The sequence below is a fragment of the Neophocaena asiaeorientalis genome, unplaced genomic scaffold (genome assembly GCF_003031525.2).
Source record: "Neophocaena asiaeorientalis asiaeorientalis breed wild unplaced genomic scaffold, Neophocaena_asiaeorientalis_V1.1 scaffold134, whole genome shotgun sequence".
NCBI classification, from domain to species: Eukaryota; Metazoa; Chordata; class Mammalia; order Artiodactyla; family Phocoenidae; genus Neophocaena; species Neophocaena asiaeorientalis.
In genome coordinates, this window is record NW_020185339.1 from 3,928,374 (window position 1) to 3,936,476 (window position 8,103).

General features: G+C 37.2%; 1 protein-coding gene across 1 annotated transcript in view; it reads left to right on the top strand.

Annotated features, from left to right (window-relative positions):
* Positions 1-7,136, top strand: part of LIN7A (lin-7 cell polarity scaffold A) — a 132,144-nt gene extending 125,008 nt beyond the window's left edge. Inside the window, exon 6 of the mRNA XM_024736441.1 lies at positions 4,753-7,136. The gene's annotated coding sequence lies outside the window, so the exon portion shown is untranslated. The remainder of the gene's footprint in view (positions 1-4,752) is intronic.
* Positions 7,137-8,103: the final 967 nt, after the last annotated feature.

The following is an 8,103-nucleotide window of genomic DNA, read 5'->3' on the forward strand; positions in this document are numbered from 1 at the left end:
TATATATCACAGTTTGGTGTCTTTATCTAAAATTACATTCCATTCTAAAAACTACATTTATTTAACAATAAATATTTATTTGTTACCGTGATGGGCCAGGCACTGTTCAGTGGGCTGTAGAAACAGCAGGAGCAGAGCAAAATCCTTGCTGTCATGGTGTTTACATTCTGGTTGGAGGAGATAGTTAATTTACAAGTAGAGAAAAAATATCCTATTGAGACCAGTACTTTGTAGAGTTAAAATCGTGTGCTCTGATAGAGACTGGCTAGGTGATGACCTTCTGTGAGGTGATCAGGGAAGACCCCTCGAAGGAGGTGACACTGAAGCTGAGGTTGAATGACAGTGCGAAGCCAGGAAATGAGCATAAGAAGAGGAGGAAATAGCCAGTACGGTAGCTCTGAGGCAGATGTGAGCCTATTTGACGTTTGAGGAATAGAAAGAAAGCTGAGGTAGTTACACAATAAAGAGTGAGAAGGACAGTTAGATAGATGGGGGCCAGGTTATAGAGAGCTTTTTAAACTGCTTAGGGAAGTTAGATGTTATTGCAGTGGGAACCACTGAAGGTTTTTAAGCAAAAGAGTGACATGATTTATGTGTTAAAAAAGATCACTCTGGCTGCTATGGGGAGAATAGATTAGTGCAGGGTAAGAGTAAAAACAGAGACCAGTTAGGAGACTATTATATAGGAGTCCAGGCAAGAGATATGGTGGTTTGGGCTGGGATGACGCAATGATCTGGATGCATACAGACAAGTCATTTTGTCCATATCCTTCTTCTCTCTAATCTGTTTCAAACATAAAGGTACTTCACATTTGTACTTTCAGAATCCTTGCAAAGGTCTTCTTGCTAATAATAACAATCCAGTATTCTTCAAACATTGACACTCTTCTCCTGAACACATTTTTTCTTCCATTCTCAATAATACAGACTTGTACCAATTCGCCTAAATTGTTTTACCACACTGGCCCATAGTAAAATTGTTTTAAAATGTTTTAAAAGAAGTATGTTGTCATTCCAACTTCTGAGGTCTTACTAAAAGCTTCCAGTATTTATGCTCATTCAGTCATCTTTGGAAGTATACAACTTGGCTATAAATACTGCTGGGCCACTTACTCAATTCCATTTCTCTGTTCCATCAGTCTTCATTAAATCACTTGAGAATTTCCTACTGTCTCATTATCGAAGAGTAACATTTTTAGTAAAAGGCATTTAAAACCATGTTTATTTGTTGCACAGGATACGGTAAAGCTCTGTTTAAGTGAACATGATATTTATATCTATGCCTGCCAAGACAGCACTTGTAGTGCACAGGATCATGGACCCTTGAGATGAAACTGTAGTGACCATTTCAAGTACAAGCAAAGTACAACTCTGTCATGTCATCCATGGATTTTATGGTGGATTCAGTCAAAGAGACCTACGTTAGCTCTTGTTCAACTTTTAATTAATTAGATTTTTTAAGGATTAAATGGGATTTGTTACACTTGCTAACTCATACTGTGGTTGCTTTTGAGAAGAGATCTGAAACTATTTACTTTGAACAGATCTCTGATTTTTTTTTTTTAAGTTTGACAAGTCAAGCAAAGATCAGGTAAAGCAAAAATACTTGTCAGATATTGTCTTACTGTTTATCACATGAAATGTAACTTCTGTTCTATAAATTAGAAATAATATTTTGTCTGAGATGGTAGAAGTTATTAAGTAACTAGCAATGGTCAGTGGTACATACAGATGTAAAATAGGTTGAATGCAAGTAGTGTGTGGAAAACGTGTCTTATGCCTACTTTTAATTTTAAACTTCTCCTGAAGTGAACCTCAGTTGTCTTTTTCCCTCACTTCCATCTTTGTTAATCAGGAAGATTATACTACATTTCTTAAATGTAGTAAATATGATCACTACATAATTACATTATAGAAACCTAAGCAGATAATATGAATATAGGTTTCTTTTTAATACTATACCCACTTTTTGTGAGAAAGTGTCACATTTATTCAGCTTTAAGCATTTTTTTTTCTTTTTCTTTTTTTACTGAAGTGTAGTTGACTTTGATTATTAAGTTTTAGGCATACAGCATAGTGATTTGACATTTATATGCATTATAAATTGATCATCACGATAAGTCTAGTTACTACCTGCCACCATACAATGTTATTACAGTATTATTGACTATATTCCCTATGCTATACATTGTCCCATGATTTATTTATTTTATAACTGGAAGCTTGTACCTCTTAATCCCCTTCACCTATTTTGTCCCCCACCCCATAAGCATCTCATTTATTTTATTTTATTTATTTTGGCTGCATTGGGTCTTCGTTGCTGCCTGTGGGCTTTCTCTAGTTGTGGCGAACAGGGGCTACTCTTCATTGTGGTGCGTGGGCTCCTCATTGCGGTGGCTTCTCTCGTTGCGGAGCACGGGGTCTAGGCGCGCGGGCTTCAGCAGTTGTGGCACACGGGCTCAGGAGTTGTGGCTTGCGGGCTTTAGAGTGCAGGCTCAGTAGTTGTCTTTCTTTTAACAGCTGTGCTGCTCTACCTCTTTCTTCAATAGCACCTGCCCTTTTATATCCCATCCCTCCTCATAGACACATTCACATGAGCTTTCCAGGAATTCAGTCTTACACTGCTTAGAGTGTAGATACTAGCAATACTAGCAATACTAGCAAAGGCGCTAGATACTAGCAATACTAGATAGATACTAGATACTAGCTACTAGCAATACTAGATACTAGCAATACTAGTAGATACTAGCAATACTAGCAAAGGCGCTAACCCTCACCACTGACCTCTAAAACAGTGCCCTGTGCTTCAGAGTACTTCGCCGTTACAGCTCTGTTAGTGTCCTGTTGCTGCCCTAAAAATTACAAAACACATTTAATGTCTTAAAAGAATACAAATTAATTTTCTTGTAATAATGTAGGACAGAAGCCTAAGACAGTCTCACTGGGCTTTCAGAGGCTCTAGGGGAAGATTCATATCCTTGCCTTTTCCACCTTCTAGGGGATGCCTGCATTCCTTACCTCCTGGTTCCATTCCTCACCCTCCAAACCACCAGTGATGGTCGAGTCCTCACATTGCGTCTCTCTGACCTCTGCTTCTGTCATCACATCCCCTTCCCTGAGTCTTTCTTCTCTCACCGTCTTCCACTTCTAATTACATTGGACCCACCTGGACAATTCAGGATACTCTCCCTATTTTAACATCAGCTGTTTAGCAAGCTTACTTCCATCTACAACTTTAATTTTCCTTACCATGGAATCTAACGTATTCACAGGTTCTGGGGATTAGAACGTGGACATATTTCAGCGGCCATTATTCTGCCTACCACAGTGGCTCATTGAAAAATTAGCAAAGCAATTTGATCAACAAAATTTAAACTAATGTGAAAATGAGGCTTTTATTTTTAAAAAAATGAATCATTAATCTGTTCAATTGTAAATCATGGGAATGAGGGAAATAATGAGAACATTTGGTGCAGGTGGTTCTTCCCAGTGGGTATCTCAGTGATGCACAGTTTGGATGCCCAGTGCTCTCTCAGCTGCTGGCATATCCCTCAGGCCTACTCCCCTTCTGGGTAGATGAAGAGACCCAAGACTCTTACTAAAATTCATCTGCTCTAAGTCCCATTCCCTTAGGACATGTAACTGTATGATAAGTTAATGGATTAAAAACTCAGTCACTTGGTAGCTCTGTCACCTGGTAGCTAAGGGACTTGAAGGAAGTTATTCAATGTGAGACTCATGAAAATGGTCTGTTATGGAGATTAAATAAGAAAACATATGTAAAACTCTTTACAAAATATGGGCAATTGGTGAGCACTCAATAGTAATAGTAGTGGCAGTAGTATAGTAGTTAGAATGTTAATGGCAGGTGATATTTTTATGCAATATCTTGTTAGGTGACTCCTGAAGAAGCACAGTGGCCTCATGCTTGACTTTCCGTTCCACGCTGTAGGCCCAAGGTGCTTTTAGGCATTTCTCTAGAAGGCTTGGTGGCTGGAGAGTGCTGATGCAGAGTAGGCAGATGGCAAACCTACCCCCCACGCACACTTTCACATCAACCAGAACAATCCGTTAAAATTTTTTTTTGTATGTGGTGCTCTGCATTCATTGAAATAAAAATATCTGCAGCTTTAAAAACAAAGATTGAAAACCACTGTTCTTTCTGACAGAAATGACTCCATAATGGTAGAAAAGTGACAGGTCTGGGGGAACGTTTGGGGAGGCTGCTCCCCCAAATGTGACCACGTGGGGCATCTGCTTACTCTGTTCTACTCTGTGTCAGGCTGGCTGACCTCGTAGGAGAAGAGACAGGCCTACTATCTGCTTTACAGAAGGGATATTGGTGCTTCCAGCCTATCAGAGAGAGGCTTTGCTTGCATGTATCTCAGCAGGAGCAACACTAGTCACCCTAAGAGTCATAATATATAAAAGTTACCTCTTCTTTGCCTTCGTGAAGAAAAAGAGAGTCATCTGGAATTGGGAGGAAGAAATGTTTTACATTTGAAATGTTTCCAAACTGATTTTTTAAACTTTAATCTTAGGGAATAACTGTGTCTTTTCCATCCTCATTTGATAATTACTTCCTTTGCAGACATCAAACAGTTTTTTCACATGTGGAAGGCTGTGCATGAATGATAGCGCCCAAAATAATCCTTGCTGTTCTCACATAGCACATGCTTCTTTGATATTTTTAGCATATTGTAGTTGAATACTAATCACTGATTTCTCTTCACTCTTTCCCCCCCCTTTCAGGTCCTTGAAGCTACTTGATCAAACACCCAATAGTCACAAGTTTGAAACCGTGCTTCAGAATCCCAGCACATAGTAAAGGAAAAGACAACACTGATAATTATACCTGTCAAGAAACTGTGAACACGTGGTGTATAAATTCTTTACAAAGGCAACTCGACACCTTCTTTCTCTGGGGCTAAACCCCCGCTGCTCACGTGCTCTTTACACACACAGACCTTCCATTCACTGCAGTGGGAATTCTCAGTGTGTAAAGGGAGAGGTTTTCCAGTCTGCAGACTGAAACAGAATAAGAAGAATAAAGTCCATGACTTTCAGATAAATCACCAGGGCCAGGGTTAAGTGAATCTTGGGTCTATAGCTTTTCCAGAGAATAACAAATCCCTCATTAGGCTATAGTTCAAACTGCATCAGTTCAAGGTTGTCGCCACTTAAAAGAAACCTACACATTGCCCCTCACCCAGACCTGTTCCACTCTGTATCGCTGAGTTGTCTGAATTAGAATTCCAGTTAATTGCAAATTCAACCTCTGTTCCCCTCTTGAAAATGGCAAGTTATTATACTATATTTATACTCAATTCAGGTTCTAGAAGCATTTGGCTTTTTATTTTCTGTTTCCATGAATTTTTTTATGCATTAATAGGGTGGGCAATTTCAACTCAACTTTTAGTTAGTTAAAAGCAAGGATAGAGAACTCTAGTACTGTTTTTTGTTTTTAATTTAAGTCTTGCTTGTATCTATTCTTATTAATTCTAACAGAATATAATGTCTTTTATTCCACAAAATATATATTATCAGAGTGTATTTGTTACAAACTTAGGTATTTTCTTACCAAGTGTTATGAATCTGGTAAGAGAATACTAGCAAAGGACCCGGCTTCATGAACTGATCCTCGTGTGATATTTATATATAACCCTGCTCTCAATATTTTTTGTTAATTTTATATTTTTAATTGATAAACTGGAGAAATTTAAACTCTTTTTACCTACACGGATGTGCTGTCATAGAAGTCTGTTTGATATTTCAAAGCTTAGGGCTTTACAAAACTAAATTATGGATGTGCATATATATATATATATATATATATATACAAATATAAGTCATACAAAATCTAGATGATTTTTCCCAAGTATAAACTGGATATGTTTGGCAATATAAGATCAAAAGTATTATTCCTCTTAAAATTAGGCATATGGAAACCAGAGATATTAATATCGTGAATGAAAAGATATTGCTGCTTCTAGGGTAAAAATATACCTACTTCATTACACATATTCATGTACGTAAATAGTGGGATATCTTTCAGAAAGTATCATTTACTATAAAATGATCTGTTAAAATCATCTATACTGATCATAACTTTTAACTTATGGTGAATCTAGGCACATAAGTCTGATTTTACTTTATGGAATTAGCAGGAAGCAATAATTATTTGGGCACTTAAATACCTTAGCCACACAAATGTACCTGAAGAAAGAATAAATGTCCAGTTGAAACATTCTAGAGAGATCATTAAAACTTGAGGCAAATATTTGAATATTCCGTTTTCTCAAATGAAGAAACTGATTCCCCAAGAGACAATAAATTTCACATTTCAGATAGTCCCTCAAATTAGAAATTTATGAAGCTCAGTTTAGGAACTGTTTTCTTTTTTTTTTTAGGAACTGTTTTCTTGAAAATAAAACCAATTGGAACTACCCCACATGTTTCATTTTGCCCTGTCGGGTGGTGTTATTGTCAATACCAAGTTCTGCCTACTCTTCATAGCCCATCACTCAACAGAGGACAAACAGTAAGGAAACCAGGAGGTGCACCTATTTCAGCAATGTCCTGCCGTGGTAACAGATTCCCATTCTTGAACACGTATCATTTTTTACTAGAGAGAACTGGAGTGGGGGTGGAGCAAGGGTGAGGACCCTGAATGTTATGTAAAATAGGGTTACAAAAGAGGTAAGCATGACTAAGGGAATGAATGAAGAATACAGGAGTATTATTCAGTTTGAAAGAGGTAGTTCCCATTTTTATAAGAAAAATTTAATAAAACATATATTTTAGTTATCATTTAACAGAAAAATATTCAAGCTATTCAGGCTATACCACAGACTGTCATAAAGGGAAATCATTGCACCCTTGTGATGAGGAAATGGTCATTTCAACACATCTCAGTACACTGTATAAATTTGGAGCTTAAGGTATGTTTTTGTTTAGCCGTAAGTGGTTGGTTACTATTAAGTTATCATATGTTTTCATGGCAATATAAACATTGTCATGGTGTTACAGAAGCAACTGTCAAATGGGCAGACAGCTTACATTTGTGTTTTCTGGAAACCTTTGTATTTTATGCTTCATTTGCATAATGTTTTGTGCTAATAAATGTATGCCAAGTCGTTTGTCCAAGTGAAGGGGCAATCCATCACACCTAAGGCATCTAAGGACAGATTACATGTCACACTAGTCCTGTTTACAAATGACCAGTCAGATGGCCAGTTTTCTTCAGTAAAATCTAGTTGTTGAAATGTAAGCCTTCCCCTAAAGTTTTCGTCAAAAGTAGCTACTTTCGTCAAAAGTAGCCAGTAGACTTAGAGAGGCTGCTTGTGGTTGTCTAAAGGTTCACTGAAGCCAGAGGGAAAAGGAAGAAAGTTACTACAACTTGTATTAATGCCTTTTATTATTACTGATCATATTAGAGCCACTGACAAGTCCAAAATCATATTAAAATAAAGACATATCATGTTGCTCTTACATGAAGCTTTACTATAAACAAATGAGATATTAAAAGTTGGGGAAAACTCTGTTGTGACTGTTCATCAGTGATCCTGCTGAATTTTAATTCTTTCCCTTGACCTAATTGGTGGCCAGATTTTTCTAAACTCTTTCCTGCTGTGATTTTGAAGGCAAAATACACAGCATAGTTCAGTAAAAGAATCCTTACACCTTTTCACTGAGGCATTTACATTTTGATTCTGTTGCCATTTGAAGTAGAACCTCCACAGGGAGATAATGAGCTTAAATTACAATTGACTTTGGAAAGAATAACAGATTTTGTACTTCCTCAATCATGTAATCAATAGGGAATTCTCTAGTTATGTGAACTACGACTATCTTCTAAGACAATGCTAAGATCTTAATACAAAATCTGTCATTCAGGAGCTTTTTAAGAATTCAGGGCTGTCTCTGAAGAACTTGGCTGGAGATGGATTATACCAATTTACAAATGCAGTTTTCAACCATGACAAATCAAACTGATCTGATCTCAGTTCATTTTACTCAACTGTGCCCATAGGACTCTGAGACGTTGGAATACTTTGTCTACATTATTTTTAACATCTATAGATATTTGTGGATGTGTGAATA